Source organism: Scophthalmus maximus, chromosome 10 (assembly GCF_022379125.1).
Source record: "Scophthalmus maximus strain ysfricsl-2021 chromosome 10, ASM2237912v1, whole genome shotgun sequence".
In the NCBI taxonomy this organism is placed as follows: domain Eukaryota; kingdom Metazoa; phylum Chordata; class Actinopteri; order Pleuronectiformes; family Scophthalmidae; genus Scophthalmus; species Scophthalmus maximus.
In genome coordinates this window covers 17,120,536-17,139,631 of record NC_061524.1, presented here as the reverse complement: position 1 = coordinate 17,139,631, position 19,096 = coordinate 17,120,536, and the positions used below count along the sequence as shown (strand labels likewise).

The window sequence follows — 19,096 nt, the reverse complement described above, 5'->3', positions numbered from 1 at the left end:
TATCTTCCAACCAGTTTAAAAAATGGCCAAGACCGATTCACATATAAATGGGCCAGGCCGATAATAGGTCGACGCCTATTATGGATCAATTTGGAGTCATGTTTCTGTCATCATTGTGATTCTGAATCCATTGTCCACTCGCCTTTGAGCTATGTTTTGGTTTCCACCAACTCGCAGGGGATCCATCTGGCTCCTTAACTGCAAAACGCTCCACTATGATAATCAGTTAAACATTAAGTGAACAGGAAGTGTACAGTGAGCACCTTTCACTGAGAACTTCTTCGTGTTGTGGCTAAAAAATAAGCGCTATAAGAGCAGGGAGAGAAAAAAAACCAAATAGAATAACTGAAATACTGCCTGATTATTTCTGTAATACTTCTTGTAATCCTTCCATTCAGCCGCCCTGCAGCCGTATAGCAGATGCTCTTGAGATATGACGTGTTTGGGCTGCTCACATGGGCATAGAAGCTGAAGGGGTTTGATAATTGGCACACATGGGGGGGGCACAGAACTAGCACCAGATCTGTTACTAGAAATCCCACAGGCTATAGAAGCCAACACTAAGGGCTATAATGAAAATGTTTTTTTCCTTCTTCTCCCCTTTCCTGCCTCCCCCCCCCCCCTCTACAGAGTCCACCATGGCAACCTTTGGGAGAGAGCTCTTTTGACAGATACCACAGGTTATTACTTTTACGACCTGGGGCAATCCGGACCTTTAGAGAGTCCATTAGCACCTAGAAGAGCAGTTGTGTTCTTCAACTGGCTAATAGAGATTTTCAACTTTTTAACTGGATGGAATCGAATCGAGTGCTTATCATCCGTCAAAATGTGACAGTTTGTGCAAACTAGAATCAATTAAGCACCAAAGTGAGACCTTTGGGACGACACTGGTTGGTGTTTGAGTTTGTGCACAGTGCCAGGGCCGCATCTTTTATCACTGCAAATCAATACATTCCCAAAACAAGACAGTGAAGATGCATTGTTTGCCCAATGGGATATAAAAGATAATATATATATAAAAACTCTTTGCAACAAAACTCTTTTGGACGAAATTCGTGACGCAAAAAATTACTTAATATTTGGAATTTAAAATTACAGATAGTTTCATGTCTTTTGCTTTAAACAGGTTTTTTGAGTACAGTACAGAGCTTAATGTCACCTAGACAAAACCCCTCTTTCTCACTCTCTTACACCACTTATTGTCCATCCCTCCACCTCTCCCTCATTCTGCGAGTCTTGTTCTCCCCCCTTATCTCTCCCTCGATTTTGGATTGCCACTCCTCGTGTCTGGCGCCACGGATAAGATGCTGGAGATAAAGGGCGGAGATCCTATCAGGAGGTACAACTGAGACGGGGATGAGATAAAGAAGTACCAGCTGGTACAGAAAGGACGGGATAAGGAACAAAAACTATAAAACCTCCCATTACAGGAACATGCCCTTGACCTGGGTGCTCAGTACAATCAGAGCAACATCTGACTCACTGTGTTCATGAAACTTAAGAAAAAAAAAACCCTGTCAAGTCCAACGGCCCCTGACATAATCAAAAGAACTCCAGATTAAGTGAATTCAGCCACATGTGCTTGGCTCACATTGTTCGTTATCGAGACACTGGGCCTCATGCAAGAACATATTCCGTATTCTAAATCCTAAATTTCTCTTACATTTATTTCGTGAGTTCATATTTATTTCGTGAGTTCATATTTATTTCATGAGTTCATACGAACAGGCCACGTCGGATTCATCAAACGCTTTCTATCTTCAGAAAAGTGTGTAAATTACGTGCGTAACATTATGAATGACACCTGTGCGTATTTGAGAGAGCATGCATGAGCGTCACAAATCAGCATAATCAAAGCCCCGAAAATTCCATATAAGGTTTCGCTTTCTGCCCCATAATAAAGGATTATCTTATTTTATCTTAATCTTGTCTTATTTCAGGAAGTTTTCATTCATAAAAACAGCATTAAAGGCTAATAAGAAGAAGTTCAAGAGATCAGAGATTGAAGTCCTGGTTTCGAGAGATCCAGAAATGGACGTGTATATTTTAGCAGCGTCAGCGGGAGTTGAGTGAGTTGAGTCACATTATTAAAAGCAGAGCTGTTAATAATGTGTCACCTGTGAGTCGCACTGTCACTGAAATAAAGAGGAAATGCATCAGTATGAAAAAAACAAACAAAAAAACACTTGCCACAGCAAGATGATCGATGACTGCAACGGGGTCTAGGTGAAGTCTCCGTCACTGATGTGGATGAAGAAAATACGTGCCATAACCGGCGATCTGGCACAGGCATGTTTTCTGCTGGTGCTGAAACAGTTCACCTTCATGTTAAACAATGCTGCAACACCAACTGTGTGCTATACCACGGCACGCGTGCGCATCTAACGCTTGTTGTGTGAACCCTCCTGTCTCATCTGCGGGTTGACTAGAGATGTCCTGAGCTAATTTGAGTGCATTTTAGGTAAATGATCTGAGACAGCTTGCATGGCGACAATCAACAACTGACCAACTTCCAAAGGTATGTGCTCCCCTGGCCATTGGGAAACAACATTTAACAGGTTCATGAATACATGCAGAATTATATTATTAACCGAATTGCAGAATTAAACAGAATGACGTCAACATAATGAGGTGACATCTGTATATTTTTCATACAAATTTAATTTAATTTATATACATGTAATTTCTTTAAAGTGATGAAAAACTTGGTTTGATGAATATCAGACCTATATACGCGACTCCTGCGACGGGTCTGGACCACTCGTAAATTGTGTGCGCATTTGATAGTCATCAAAAAAAATACCCCAAAATTGGTGATGCGGGAGGCCCATTGTTTGGGCCATATTTTTCCCGACAGCATAACAGCCGTGCCTCTCAGGAGCACACACATCATCTATAAAATCCTTCATTTCCACCTGCAAACAGCCTGGACGGAAGCTGAGAGTTCATTATTGCCGTGCTCACTTCTTTCCCGTTTCCTGAGCTTAAGTGTGTGTGTCCGTTTGTCCGTGTGTGTGTGTGTGTGTGTGTGTGCGTGCACGCGTGACGTATAATATGCCATTTCAGACATTTATAAATGCCTTTCACAAAGGCATCAGACTGGGGTGATGTGACAGAGATTGGAATTGAAGGTGGTGCGGAGTGGGCCCCATTGTCAAGAACTCCATAGCTGCAACATCAAGAATACACTGGAGGCTTAAGCGGACAGGAGGTAGACAGCTGTCAGATGAAAGGCAAATGGAGAGCATTAGAATTTGGCCCTAATCATAGGTTTGGGCAAAGTAGCAAAAACCCTGTTTTATTACTTGTCAAATTGTGCCTCCTCCATACTGAGACTGTTTCCTCCTTTGTCACTGACCAACCAGGTAATATCAACGTGAATATGATACTTTAGAGCATGACCAACACTAGATCTTTTTAGGTGATGATGATATTAATGGTCTCAAGAAAAAGAAAAATGATAAATGAAATTAAAATACTTACTACTTTACTCAACTTAAACCCGTTCAATGACTCTTAACGGCAGGACATGGAGATCGTCTCTCATCAAAGTAACTGCTTCACCGCACTCCGTCACACAGACGGACGTAGTAGTTTATTGATGTTTCAATCTTCCAGGATTCAATTCCAAAACTCCAAAAGTGTTGCAGGGAAAATTCAAAGGAAATATGTCAATATGTGACGACTGAAAATGAAAGAGTTACTAGCCTCTACCCATAGCCATAGTCCCTTCACCTCGTTTCCACGTGCCACAACAATTTCAGAATTATGGAGAGAAAAAAGTCTCAAAGAGGTCACAAATGTGTAACACATGATCTGCAAGCGAAACATAGGAGTCACACATGCGTACAGCGATTTGTGTGTAACTTTAGGTACTCACAAATGCGTACGAAGCAATCTCTGCACACATAACTTCACAGATCTAATAATGTGTAAATACACGTGTGACATTGGTTGTTTTCACTTACAGATTGTTAAATGCGTGTGCACAGTTATGAGACTGTAGTTCCGCAGGCAGGCTCCGAAAAGATCCACAAGCGTTGCTGCGTTCAAGTGCTGGTGGGAAAACTGGGACATTTGGCCTTTTGGTGACAAACGTTTGCTGCGTTCAAGTGCTGGTGGAAACCTGGGACATTTGGCCCTTTCGGTGTAATTTCAGAGCGGGGAAGGAGTTTTTTTCTAGAGAGAATAGCGCGTCGCATTTATGTTAATATAAATGTATGGTAAATACACCATATTCCACATATTTAATATATCTGGTTCATATTTGCAACGGCTGGGCGGGGCAACTCTGCCGAGAAAACCGCCTATCTGACATGGCAGGAGCCGGTGGTTCGTCCACTGCCGTTGGTTCGTCCTCTGGAGTGAGTATACGCAATATGATTACATTTAATGTTACCGATCAATACATCAGGTAACAGCGCGTATAACGTGTTGTTACTTTGGGGAGATTTTATTTTGACATTGCTATGTAATTGTTACCGTTGACTTTTCTGCATGTCACGCACTGTGATTTCGGCTAGTTGCCGCTAGATGCCCTAATGAGGACTGGTAGGACAATGTTATCGCTCCTGTTATTGCTCCTGTATGAAATGTGACCAAAAAAACGCTAAAAGTGGGTTCAAATGATACCCTGTACAAGTCACAAACCAGGGTCTTTGTATTAAGGTTGTTTCAGTGTACAAATGTGGTTTTTTTTGAGTACAGTACCTTTCTAAGTGTGTGTAACAGTGTTAATAATGACTTTGTTTTCATTGTTGAATTCCTGTCAAAGTTGGGACCGCAACCAAAGTTTTATTGTGTATTTTATTTGAAAGTCCACAGCGGAAGTTTGTGTTACACTTAACGCTGGGCATTTCGCTTAGCGCTCAGAAGCAAACAGTGTTAAGCTGTGGGTAAGTTGCCGTTCTGTTCGCTCGGACATAAACTCAGTTATAAATGCATATGTTTCATATGATGTGTGAACTCTATCAGCATTTACTGTATAACATGCTTGTCCACTGAACACATGTTAGAAGCTAGCTTATACACTCTTCACACATTACGGCAGCAATTCGTCACAAAGCAATAAGACTATGGGTTTTACAAGTGTTTCGTGCACACGCATTTAACAATCTGTAGGTGAAAACAACCAATGTCGCACGTGTATTTACCCATTTGTACTCGCAGGATGCAGTTGGAAAGGGAACATTATTAGATCTGTGAAGTTATGTGTGCGCAGATTGCTTCGTACGCATTTGTGAGTACCCAGAGTTACACACAAATCGCTGTACGCATGCGTGACTCTTATGTTTCGCTTGCAGATCATGTGTTACACATTTGTGACCTTTTTGAGACTATTTTCTCTCCGTACCAGAATGATTCAAACCTAAACCACAGTGCTTCTTCTCAGTGACAGAGCACTGAATAATACCTGAACTGAAACACTCGTAGGCACTTGACATTTCGGGAAACAAACCACACGCACAAAGACATTATGAATAATGTCTTCCTGCTGTGTGCTGTCTACCCACACACCCCTTGAGTGGTATGTTTTACTATGTGACTTCCAGGTGGGTGAACTCAACATTGTTCAGGTGTCACGATGCCGAATGCCAAAACACACCAGAAAAAAAGGGCCACATGATCAGGCGGCGAGACAACAGTCATGAACCTGCCACCGTTTTTTACATCCCATTAAGGGAATGAGAGGCAGAGCAAACTGCGCACTGATTACCGATTTGTCAGGGAGATGCATTCGGGGGCTTGAATGGGGGGGGGAGATTATATTAGTGTTACAGTAAAGCTAGAATTGGATTGTCCGTCAGAGGCACGCTCTGCTTTCTCTTCTATTCTAATACAAATCCCATGAAGAGGCAGCGACTGTGTTGAAGGACAACAATGACAAATGTGATTAGGAGCCAGATGAACAGGATGAAGGCAGCGGCTCTGCTTCAGCTGTTTCAATGAAATGAATAGTATCTCCCCTGTCTATCCTATAATGTTGTTCAGGGATAGTATAGTGGTTGTTATATTAACACCACTGAGCTTAAGCCACTAGGGCAAGCTCAATACTTTACATGTCCAATCTCGGATGTTAAGGCCCATTCTAGCACCACGTGAGCCGGATGTCTGTGTTTGAGTGAATATGCCATCTACGGTAAGAGTATAACCACCGGAAGCCCATCAGATGTGTCTCCACTCGCCTTCACACACACACACACACACACACACACACACGGTATATCCTCTATGCTGTGGTACATGCCACACTTCCTGCACCACTGCTTCTTAAATCCAATCTCTCTTCTCGCTCCTCCTTGTTCTTTGACAGCAGATCTGTGTACATAGTCCCGTGTGTATGTGCAATGCGTGCGTGTGTGTGAGTGCTTGTGTGTGTATCATGGGTAGGGGGCTTGTCAATTCAAAGTGTCTTAGATTAGCTGTATATACCAATATTTTTGACAGTGGCTAAAAGTACAAAAAGCAATTTCCTTGCGATGTGCGATGGTTGCTAGCACTGTGCATCCGACTGGAAATGACTACATGGACTGCGGGTCTCAGCCACTCTCAGCTCATTTTGGTACCATATTGTGTGGTACATCATACTCCACAGAACACACAACTTGGGCCACGGGCAGTGACTATCTAAGGAATGGTCAACCCTGATGCTGCGACCTCTTAAATGTTTATTGGTAGGACCCTGGACAGGCAGTTTTATGATAGCAAGAGATGTTCTTCATACAGAAAGCATCAGCAAATGTCAGGCCAAATCATCGTAAGGACATCAATAAAACATGGCAATGCAATGCTTTAAAAACCTCAGAGGTCCATCCCGTCTGATTCGGCATGTCTCGCAGATGTCCTACTGTGGTCTACAAGAGAGAAATCACAGCAACAGACACAAATGCACATGTCCATGCATGTGTGCTGTGTTCCCTGTGTGCATGACTCTTTAACATTGTAGAAAAAAAAGCTAAAGGTTATAATTTGAGATAGAAATACCTTATTTGAGTTCCTGTGCTCACACCACATCCTGATCTTTAGTCAAATCCTCGCAGACCTATTAAGAAAAAGGAGGAAAGTGTAAGATCCACAATACGTAACATTTACACGCAAACAAAAGCTGAGGCATAACGTGTATAACGTTAGTTTAATCATGTGGTCTCTTATTTGTGAATATGAGCCTAAATCATAATTACTTTCTTAGATAATATCCTCTCATTCTCCACCGTGCCCTGTCAGTCTCCATTATACTGTTCGGTGAGGCGTACAATAACTGCACTGCAAAACACCAGAGTTTGTCAAAGATGGACAGCAGGCTCTTACTGTACTGTTCAAGTTTATATATTGTGGTGGATCTTGGGTGATGTATTCCTGACAACATTTATGATAATCCCTGTCTTGGCTGGGAAACTGCCATACACACACTGGTAGATTTGTCTTTGTGCGATTCAAATCTTATTTTCTGGACCGAAGCTGAGTACGTTTTAGGTACAATGCATTGGACACAGAGATACTTCATGGTGTTGTGAGTTACCTGCGCCGTGATCAGATAACATTTGCAGCATTGTGCCTCACAAGGTTTGAATTTGCAAAGAGTCTCCTGTTTTAAATAACTGAGCCGTGCCCCTTCATGACTGTTGCAAAACATTGGTAAACACCTACCTGAGTGCCCTTATCAGAGTGTATTAGAGTGCATAAAGCTCTGACATGCATGTAATTACCTCTTCTGAATAGAAATGACTCTTCATCACTATCTTCGAGTGTCTGCTTTCTGTTGTATGCCGTGCAGTTCAAAGCTTTTATCAACTCTCTGAAAAAGTGCTTTGTCTTTGGGTACAGTATAACCTTGGCCTTGACCTGTGTTTAACAGCGTAATATTCTACAATTCTTATGTCAGCTGTCAACATGCTGGCTTAGAATAAAACTAAATGAGGAGATAAGTCAGTTTCACTTCATTGACACTGAACCCATACACCTTTAAACAATGCCATATTATTCTTATTAACACCTAATTAACACTGCCGATAATATGAAATACTGTGCTTTTGGGAACAGTTTATATGTTGGTGCTTAAGTTTCCTTCTGAAACAACAACCTGGTGACTGCGCAGCAGAGGGGAACCCTTAGGGACTTCTAGGACTTCAGAGAAGGCCCAGCATACCAGCATTTTAAAAGTCATATTTAACATATTTCAATTAATAATAATGATCTCAAATTTTGGGCTGATTTTCAATCAAGTTTGCTTCAGAAACGACAGTATAAGTAACCCAAAACCTTGAAAATAGAGTTATCCAATCAGATTTAGTTGTTGTTGTTGAAAAGAGGTTACAGCTCGCTCACTCAATGGTTAGGACTTCGTGATCGGGACAGAAGTCCCAAGTTTGTATGTTCAATAAGTAAGTGACGGGCAAATCAGCCAATAATATTTTGCTATCGTAGTGGGTGGGACAAAAAAACATCGCTCTACGCCTTCCAGAAGGCCACTGACATGTAGACGGGTCAGTGAGCGCGTAGTGTGAGGGCCACCGTAGTAATTACATTTAGAAGCTAAAGCATCTTGTGAATAAATTAAGAAGCTCTATCTAACGTGTGTGTACTCACCCCGTAACACCGTGTCATGATTTACAATTTTGGGATTTTAGGCAATGCGTTGCTGATTGTGTGCGCGCGCCCACGCTGTGTCGGTGCCGTTGTGCGCTGTGTCGGAGCTTGTGGTGTGGCGATGAAAGTGCGTGTGTGTACGTTGGAGCTGTTTGTCGGAGCTTTTTACCTTCTGTGGTGCTGACGATGAAAGTGTGTGTGTGTGTGTGTGTGTGTGGGGGGGGGGGGGGGGGGGTGCAGTGTGTTAGAGCTGTTCACATCTTTACAAAATACCCCAAAACATGCTGCACAGCATCTATGAAGCCATATTTTCAGAGAGCTGTTACAGCTTGCAAGTTGTTTGCCATGTCACGACTGTACAGTCAGCATGACCCACCCAGACTCACCCTCCAACCTTTGAACTCAAACAAAACAACTCCAGGCGGTCATTCTGTTGCTGACCTAGCGAGCTACATGACAGAAACATATTGATTAAACACTGTGCAATTGTTGGACATCAAGGAGACAATATATCATTGCACAGTCTTCCCAAGGATAGAAACATTAGAGACCAGTGGCTAAAGTTAACGTTTTCTTTACTCTGAATTTGACCAATCTGTTTGGCTTAGTTCAGTGCTGACTGACCATGTCCATTTGCATTTACAACTGAGTTTTGCCAAGCTACAGTAATTATTACCTGTAGTTGGCCTGACGATGTGTCACTCAAAACATCACAATCGGCCAATCACAAGAGGGGCTCGGAGACTAATGCAAATCACCCTGTTCTTGCAGGAGCTCAAGAGAGAAGCTTGAGAATGGATCGTTGGCTGTATTTTGGTACTTAAAACTATATATTCATATGGATATCAAAACTTGAAATAAAACACCTGAAAAAGTGTAAAATGTTGCATCTTTACATGAATTTAGTGGAAGTCCACAGTATATTTTTAGTCATGCTAGAGGCATGGCTCTGGGGATGGTGATGTTGATCGATGGCCTGGTCCAGCACTTTGGTGCAGACTGAAACAACTTGGTAGCTGTTCGGGTGATGACCAGGAAATCTGGTTCACACATTAATTGCCATAATAGTGTGAATTTGAATGATTTTGGTGATCGCATGATCTTATAGTGCTGCCAGCTGGTCCATGTTTTCTCACATCCTCAGTTAAATATCTTGACATTATTGGGTGAATTTGTGCAAAATGCGGCACAGGCATTTATCCTTCTCGAGGATGTATCTTATTTTGTATGGTGATTCCTTGATCATTTTTTGTACCGCCACCAGCAGGTTGACATTTTTGGATAGATCATGATGACATTTGGTACAGAAATTCTGAAACCTGCAGAAAGAATTGAAATAAAATGAAAAGGGAATTTTTCTGTTTAACACTTGCCTAACTTTGCTTTTCTTACACCAAGCCACTAGGAAGATTGTCTTACATCAAAAAACTTTGTATTTTCACATTTTCCCATCACAAATTTTAATAATGTCTGCATGTCAGGGTCTACCTATATGTTAATGTCATACTATACTAATATGAGCCTTTGTTGGGCTAAACATATCCTGGACCACATCTGTGCTGACCAATGAAGAAACTGACCATAACCGAGGCTGCGAGTTCGAGCCAGTTCAAGCAATTCTAGCAGCAGGGAGAAACCTTAAGACTTATTCACTTCATTAGAATAATCAAACAAATTAAGAAGTCTTTATGTGAAACTGCAGAGACCTACTGAGAATGGTGCTATTCTCTTGCCACATTTTTATCAATGGGTTGCAATGGGCTGTCACTGCAGGTATTTATGGGCTTTGAAAAAGCAAATGTGATCCATTAGCATATTTTGACCCAAAATCCATAAATGTTTTGAGTCATGAAAAAAAGTCAAGTTGTCATAACAGATTCCTATGTGGAATCAGTCATTTCGCCATGAAGAGGAGAAAGGCATTTGCCTACATTAAAAGTGTCTGATGGAGCGTGAATTACAGAGCTTGTTCTGAGACAGATTCACTCAAGACATCATGAAGGGCCACATCCAGTGTAGCATGTATGGATATATGAGCGAATGAGACAGATGCAGACGGAAAGGAGGAAATTGGAGAGGAGATGCGCTTCAGATTTCAGAATGAGGTGCATTCAGTATAATGTGAGTAACTGTGAGATATAGCTTAAGGAAACATCGCAGTGGATAAACACATGGCTCAGATGCTTGAGCAGACGATAGTATATGCCCTCATCACAGATTTCTTCTCAAAGCACTCATTTTGCTTCATTTCCTGTTCCATCTTTAGTAATGAAAAAGCATTCATCAATGCATGGATGCGCCTGTGGCTTCATGCTACTGTAGGGAAAAAAAGACAACCGGAAAAAGACAAAGACGAGTGGCGCTGCCATGACTTACTAATGAACTGCTTTGACTCGATCATTACAATCAATAGGGTCCTGACATGCAGATCCTCAAGTCTTCATAATTACACCCTGACAGTCTCTAACACGTCCTGTCAAGAAATGGACAGTTTTCAAGGTTGAACAATCGGAGCGACAGAGAGGCAAATGGGCCTGTTCTCTGGAAATAAGTCAGAAGATTCATCAGCCACGCTGTGCTGATGTAGTATGATGACGGCTTGGGAGGATCAAGGCTCACTGAAGCTATTGTCATTGCCACCGCATGCTGACTATACTTCTTTATACTTCCCACCCCCCTGTGGTACCGAGGACAAGATTCTGCTGCCATGCAGTTCGAGCCTGGATTTCCCTATGAGCTTAACGGGGACTGTAGCCCCCTCATTGTTTAGCACTTCAAAGGAAGCAAGAGGAAAAAGAGGGGAGCAGGAGAGAGGGGGGGCCATGGAAGTGATAGACACGGGGCGAGAAAGGAAACATGAAAAAGGAAAGAGGCAGAGGGGAAGCAGCACAGGAACTCAGAAGAGGAGTGGGAGGAGAAATATGACAGAAATAAGAAAAGAAGAGAGGAGATGGACAGAGTTTGAATGTAAGCAGTTAATAAACCTCCCAAGTGCCACACCAGTGTGTCTGTCCAAAAAGGAAAAGCATTCAAGCAGGATATAGAACTGGTTTGAGGTTATACTGCAGCTTATCCCAACTGGTATGGTTTATGTAGGAAGTACAGGCCAATCATCAAATTTAAACATCTGCTCAGACTCCTTACTACCTGTAATATTTAACATTTTGCCAGATAACAAGGACATAGCAATCCCATTTGGTGATTTTGCTTTTGGCCATCTTGCAAATGAAAAGGCAATATCTGAGGAGAACAATTATTTTGAGGCCACAATATGCTTTTCTCCACCTTTCTCTGGCTTCTCCCTGTGGCAGTGGTACCACCACAAACCCCTTTGACATTTAGCAGCCTCGTCTGAGGGCCAACAGGTCTGTACACCAAAATGAGAAAACCGGACTGCTCATGCATTTCAAAAACAATACATATGGGTTTTGTAAACCCACTGAAGACCCTATGGATAAGACAAGACGGCATGAAAACAAAAAGCAGGGGGAAACAGCTCATAACATTTAGTCTCCTCTGGTTGCCAATCAATTGAATTAACCACATGTGGGTTCAGATGATACGTTTATCTCCTGATTCAATACATTTGTGATATTTGGATACAATTCAAGTTGTGATTTGAGATCCTCCGAGGATTGTGAGTCAATGCTCTGCAACTGTTGCTTACTTTTAGAGCATGGGGAAGTAATGAATCATACTTTTTTTAGAACCTATGTATGACATGAGTCATATTTCCGAAAAAGAATGCACATCCAATGTCAACAAGGTGTTTATGTTCCAGCGGCACCGTGGCTTGGTCTTTAAGCCCATACTAAAAATCTGTCACTTAACACTTGAGAGGCCAAAGACAGATTTTGATGTCTTTCACCTGTTAGTTTAATAAAGTAATACATTATATATACAGTATGTAATAAATTCAAATAAACTACTGTAACAACAGTCACATAAAGTAGTTACAATAAGGTTCCATATTGTACTGTTATAGGTAAGGCTGCATCTAACGATCATTTTCTTATTGATTATTCTATTGATTAATTTTTCGATTAGTCGATTAATCTATCGATTATTTTAAATATATATGAATCAGATATATTGTTCAGAGTAAATGAAGATGGGACACAACATGAATTAAATTATTAATTTTCGCCTAAAAAAAAGAACATATTTAGAGTGAATATTCTCTATGTAATAATGCAGATGAAGCAGAAAAAAACCCACTTTCAAACACAATCAATTGCACAACACCTGAACATTATCTCTGCCAAATTTTGTGCTGATAAAGTGAAGCAGAGCAAAGTTAGAGGCTTTATGGAGACATGATCAGCGGTTCTATTTGAGGTTTTTCACTTAAAACTCATTTCATTTCACTTATGTCTCTGTAAGTATATATTCCATCTAAAGACGGGTGTTTATCTCCCTAGTATGTCGCTGTTTGACGCACATTTTCTTATGCTCAACTTGTGTGAGTATCTGAGCTTGCAGTCTTTTCTTCCAGGGGAGAAGTGCTTTTCACTTTCTCCAGAGCCGAAGTGTCAACAGCAGTAAGTAACACAGAGAAACTTCTCCTTTGTCTTTAGACGCTGCGGCGTTCATGAACAGACCGACTGTAACCTGCACCGCACGTTCACTGCCGCAACCAACTCCGTTTCACCGGGCCTCACCTTGATCACTGGGGACGAACGTAATCAGTGCGATGCGTCGACGCATTCAACGCAAATCGACAAATTTATGAAGTAATGGATTACGTCAACGCGTCATTGCAGCCCTAGTTATAGTACATCATATTAAGTTAAAATACTGTTATATTAAACATCACTCCCCGACACCTTAGAAGACGTGCTAGCCAATACCGCTGCGACTCAGGGGCTTTGGCCTAGTGATGAGTGCGTCGTGGGAATGGGAGACCAAAATTATCAACAACAAAGAGAGAGACAAACTTTCTCCAATATTTCTCACTGCCCCTTTAACTGTTAACTGCTAGTTATACTACCTTAGTTTAAATTATAAATTGAATATAAATTTGTGAATGAGCGTGGTGATTCTAAAATCGTTAAAAAAAAGTTCAGTAAGATACTTTATTGAAATCATTTTTTGGCCAACCCCTGATAGTTCTTGATATTTACTTATGTCAATGTAATGTTTCAGTTTTTCATTATGGGGTATTGACTAAAAATTATTTTTTTATTCTAGTATATTGCTGCAACATAGCATGTGAAAAAAGTGCAGGTCTAAATACTTTCTGAACACACTGTGGCCATGATAAAGATGGCTGTCATGTTAGCATACATCAGGAAACAAATAACACATTTACTCAGAAAGTTTTTCATGTAAATGTGTCAATGCTTAAATGCAGAAAGGACATGGCTTCAAGGAAAATATCTGCATCAGGAAGATAATGAAGAATTATGAGGTGCATGAACTTCATCCTGCATTGCTCCACCACACTCTTAATTACCTGTCTCATATTGTATGCAGGCAATTATGACAATGACAGGGAATTAGTTCATCCATGTAGCACTATATGCAGCACATCTGCATATAATCACAATTCCATAAGAAGCCGAAAATTCAATAACCAACCTGAAGAACTTGTTTTTCGAGTGGGTATTTTGCAGGACCCAAAAAATATATCAATCGGCCAATAAAATCGGCCGATATGAGCCTTTCCCAGACGTATCGGTATCTACGTTTAAGTTTGCCAATATGTGCCAAAATAAAAACTTTTATTTTACAGAATAAACGATACAGAAAAGATGTACAATCATGTCTACATTTTATGTAAGACGGTATGTTTATTTTCTTGAATCAAGTTCTATGTATTAGGTTTTATTTTTGTTTCCTTTTTATTTTCTGATGGGAATTAAGTTTATTGGCAAACTATTGAATATAACACCACCATTAGATTTCTTTCTCTTAAGGGTTTGATAACGGCATTTTAGGCGTTATTCTCACTCTTTTTTTCAGGATATATACCGGTATCGGAAGTGTCTTACTCCTTAATATTGGTGTCTGGATTGGCTTCCAAAAATGCATATCGGTATTGTATATTATTGGAAATGTATAGCTTTTTTTTTACATTAAGACAACTAATAACTACCATTCATTTAATTCAGAAGATAATTACATGGATATGTTCATGTTTCATAAAAAAAGGAAAATCAAATCAAGTGAATCGTTGTCTTTTTTAATTATTTGCATTTTATTTGGCAGAGTCTTGTGACGAGGGTACAGAAAGTTAAAACCTTAAGATTCTGAGCCACACAAAAAGAGCTGTTGACTTAAAAGTGGTATTTATAAGGACATATGAGAAATGATTATGTGACTCATCTTTGCTGAGCCTCCTTGTGTACCTCTCTAAGCTTTGGCCATGTTTACACAGAAGCGCAACCTCAAACAGCTTTACGGTAAATCCCTATACAACGACAAAAAGCTTGGAGTATGCATATTATTTGGTGCATTACTCTTTCCACATCTGTCCTCAGTTAAATAGAGTATATTTGCAGACCAAAGAGGAAGAAATACAGAAGAAGTGCACAACAATATTGCTTCTTTAGAGAGTGCAGTTCTAAAAGAAAAAAACAATGTCCTATTGTAAGAGCAAGCTGTGTTTGTATGTTATTGGTGATCAGAAGAAAATCTTGAGGTCTGAACTGTATTGCCTGTACTACATAGCAGGATTTGCGATAATCGAAGTAACTTCAAGTTTAACTGTGGGTTTTTTGTCATAAGAAGCTGGTTCTCTTCTTTCCGGGTAAATAGGGTACTTATTTTTAAAGTCAAGGCATCAGACACATATTATGTTTGGTCTTTGCAGAACTACTTTTAGTCCCATATTAGACTGAAGCTTTTAATGTCATCAATTCACTCAATCAAGCCATGCTTTTCCTCTACCTGGGCACTTGTCAAAGCTCGTTCGTACCAACAGAAATCAAACTCTTGCCATCAACCCAAGGGACTATATTTTCATGAGTTGAATCTCTCAACCAGTCTCTCATCTCAGGCTTTTAGGCTGGGAGTGGAAAACCAATAAACTCCAATTATGGCTCAGATCCAAGGGTCAAACATCTCTCAATCAAACCTTAACAATATTTGGTTGTTCAACATTGTTGAGGTGCAGCCTGAAAGGGAAGTCTGTCTGTAAAGTACTTTTCGAGGTGAAGTAGGACATTTGACCTTTTGTTTGTGTGATGTTAATAGCAGGACATTTTGCTAAGCATGAAGGATTCACAAAGGGGGTTGAAGTAATAAAATAGCAATTCAGAGGTGTGAACAACATGGACAGATAGAGGAAGGGGGGCCCACAGCGATTGCTCATAGAGCCCAGAATTGTGTGCTACACCCCTGGTAAGATGTTAGAGATAGCCTTATTTTGTTACCTCTTTTGGTTATGTTTTCGACCCTGTCCAATTGTTTTTGTTTGAGAGCAGAATTACGCGAAAACTACAGAACAGATGTCCATAAAACTTGGTGGAATGATGGGACATGGGCCAAGAAAGAAAGAAAGAAAGAAAGAATCCAATACGTTATGTTGAGGATCTGGTCAAAGAGACAGATCAAGGAATTTGATCTTTAACATTTTGAGACATTTTTTGTCATTTTTCACCAATTTCACAGGGAATAATGCATGGGCGGAAACATCTGGCATATTTAGGGACTCATATCTATGTGTATGTGCAATTTTCTGTTTCTTTTCGCTCATCCTTTAGAACCTTATATCCCCATGAATGATTGGCCTGGGGCCTCCTCTTAGTCATGCTAGTGGCATGGCTCTGGGAATGGGGATGTCAGTTTACTACTTTGGTCCTTAATGAAATATTGCCATGAGATTAGATATACATATACATCACCCCCAGAGGAGGAATGACTTTGGTGATCCACTGACTTTTAATCAAGCACCACCAGCAGCTGAAATTTATCTTAATATCTACCATATGGTTTGGAACACAATTGTGTACGACTTTCATGGTGCCCAGATGTCGAATCCTGATAACTGTGGTGATCCTGTGACTTTTCTTCGCCCCCATGAGGTTAACATTTGACTTTTAGGCTTTCATTCGGTACCATTTTGAGGTCAAAATTTTACATAATTTAATACTTAGATTTATGCACAAATAACTGCAAAATCCATGTCTTTCCCATCAACCCCATATATAGTTTGTGTTTACTCCCAATTGGCAGACGTTAGCATGCTAAGATGGTGAACATATTCATGTTACAAATGTCATAGTCAGCATGTTAGCATACTGACAATGGAATGGAAGTACCTGTGCCTCACCTCAGCCTCAGACTCTTGGTCTTTACCAGCTTAAATACCACCTCAATAAAAATTAATTTTTAATTAAATGTACTTTCTGACTACATCTAAATTAAAATGATCCCTGATGTTGTAGTAACCCACTTCTCTTGATCATCATTATAATCTGTCATGTCTGCTGTTAGTTTTTGCATTTCCTGTTTTATTGTGGTGATTCTCTGTTCCCCTATGTGTGAGCTTGTTAGACTTCCTGTTTTCTCTCGCCTGGGTTATTACCTGCCCCCGCCTTAATGTGTGGCATCTGTGGCTCATTGTCGTTCCTGCCCAGTGTATTTAAGCTCTGTCTTCCCCTTACCCCAGTGCGAGATTGTCTGGTTTCTTTACGTGCAGCATTCAAGCGTTTTTCCCCTGTATCCTGACTATCGCCTGTCTTTTGGATTTCCCCTTTTGCCTGTCGATTTCGGACACTGTTGTTTGTAAGTTTGTGCCAGTTTGCAAATAAAACTGTCGTTTGTACTTACCTGAGTCGTGCAATTGTGGGTCCATCCTCTGGTGTGCGTGACAATAATCACTATAAGAATGAGATTTTATGGGCATAACTTAATTATTGTGTGGAATGAACGTCCCTTTCATGAACAGATGAATGGTCATTTGAATTGCATATACCCATTTTAAATACGTACGGGGTTTTTAATAACCAGAGGACCAAGACCACTTACAGGACAGTGATTATGTTAGTATTAATTATGGTTGACCTCATGTTGTAGGAAATGATAGACCGTGACTCTACCCCCCACCCCCCCAAACAAAAAATGAATGCACAATTACAAAGTCAGCAGCACTGTGAGTAGTCTGTATGCTGTGTCCCCGTTTTGTGACCACAGGTTCGTGCCAAAACAAGACCTCAGTGTGACCTGCTACTAAATAAAACAGACGCAGCCGTTAGGTGTTCACCTGGCCCTGTGTCCTACTGTGCTAAAATCTAGAATAAAACCTGTGCTCGGTGTGTTGAAGCACTGAATTGTGTAGAATTTAACATACAAGGTTTACAAAATGTCTGGGGCAAAGTTTTTCCACACTTACAGTAAAAAAATTATGTGTGCCATCGATTGCTTGTTGAGGCATTGGTGACCTTTCCAAAGGTAGACCAGATTTTCTCTGGGTTCTGCAAATGAAAATCGATTACAGGAAAACCATGAACATAAATAGACTGCAGCTATTTCTCTTGCACTAGACTGAGTTCTGCGGTTTGAACTTAAGGTCACAAAAGAAAACATCTATAAGCCAGAGTGACATGTCCAATTTGGCTGGGTAACCTATCATACTGAACAATATGGTGAGAAACAAAAGCTGCTAAATGGGAACACATTCAGGTGCACAGAGCATGTACTGTCTGTCGGGTATAAATAATTTATATTGTATTTTTTTCACGATGGATTCCTCGTTCAGCTGTCAAATGGAGAGGACTGGGAACATATGACATATATGAAGTGAATGTGTTGTCCTTGTCAAAGATCTGTCTGAAATGATTCATTACTTTCTTTTTAATTTTAGGGTATTGTTTTGCTCTATTTGGTTATGGAAAAGGGGACAATGCGTAACTTTACTGTATATAGTTCAACTTGAAAGTGAAAAAGACAAGGTTTTAATTAAAACCTGACATCAGCACAACCAGACTTCAGCACACAATTCATAAATCCATTAATGAAGCCTCTCGCTGCGAGGTAGGCTCTTTATCGCCAGTCTTACATGTGCAAACAAGTGCAACGTGGCACTTTCTTAAATGTCACTGTCATATGTTGCTTTGATAAAGGCTATGCTCACTGTACTATATATGCTTTTGGGGGTAAATGTCATCCCTCAGTGGAGAGAAAGCATTCCCTGTGCTTCATCTCCCCTGGGAACCCTTGATCTGGTAAAACAGTCTGGCAACAATGAGGCGAGTTGATTGCTCTGGTAGTCAAAAAAATTGTTTTCCTTTGCCTGCTGGAATAAATATTTGTATGATAAATACATTTACATGCATTAATCATTGTCTTAAAACCGCACACAGCCTTCTTCAATCTATACAGTCTCTACCAGCAATCGGTTATTAATGATTCCATCTGCAGTATACTATGTACGCTGTCGAGAGACTCGTGTGGCCCTTGTGGCTGCGTGAAAGTCTGCATGCAATCACTTGAGGTTTCAGCTGAGTGCTGGCAGGTTGACAGCCTGTGAACACGAGGACTCACTGGCTCCGGAATCCCTTTTCTC

The 19,096-nt window shown here is 40.6% G+C and overlaps 1 protein-coding gene across 1 annotated transcript in view; it reads right to left on the bottom strand.

Annotated features, from left to right (window-relative positions):
• pcdh15a (protocadherin-related 15a) overlaps nt 1-19,096 on the bottom strand; it is a 194,123-nt gene that overhangs the window by 160,650 nt on the left and 14,377 nt on the right. Inside the window, exon 2 of the mRNA XM_047335297.1 lies at nt 6,985-7,042. The gene's annotated coding sequence lies outside the window, so the exon portion shown is untranslated. The remainder of the gene's footprint in view (nt 1-6,984; nt 7,043-19,096) is intronic.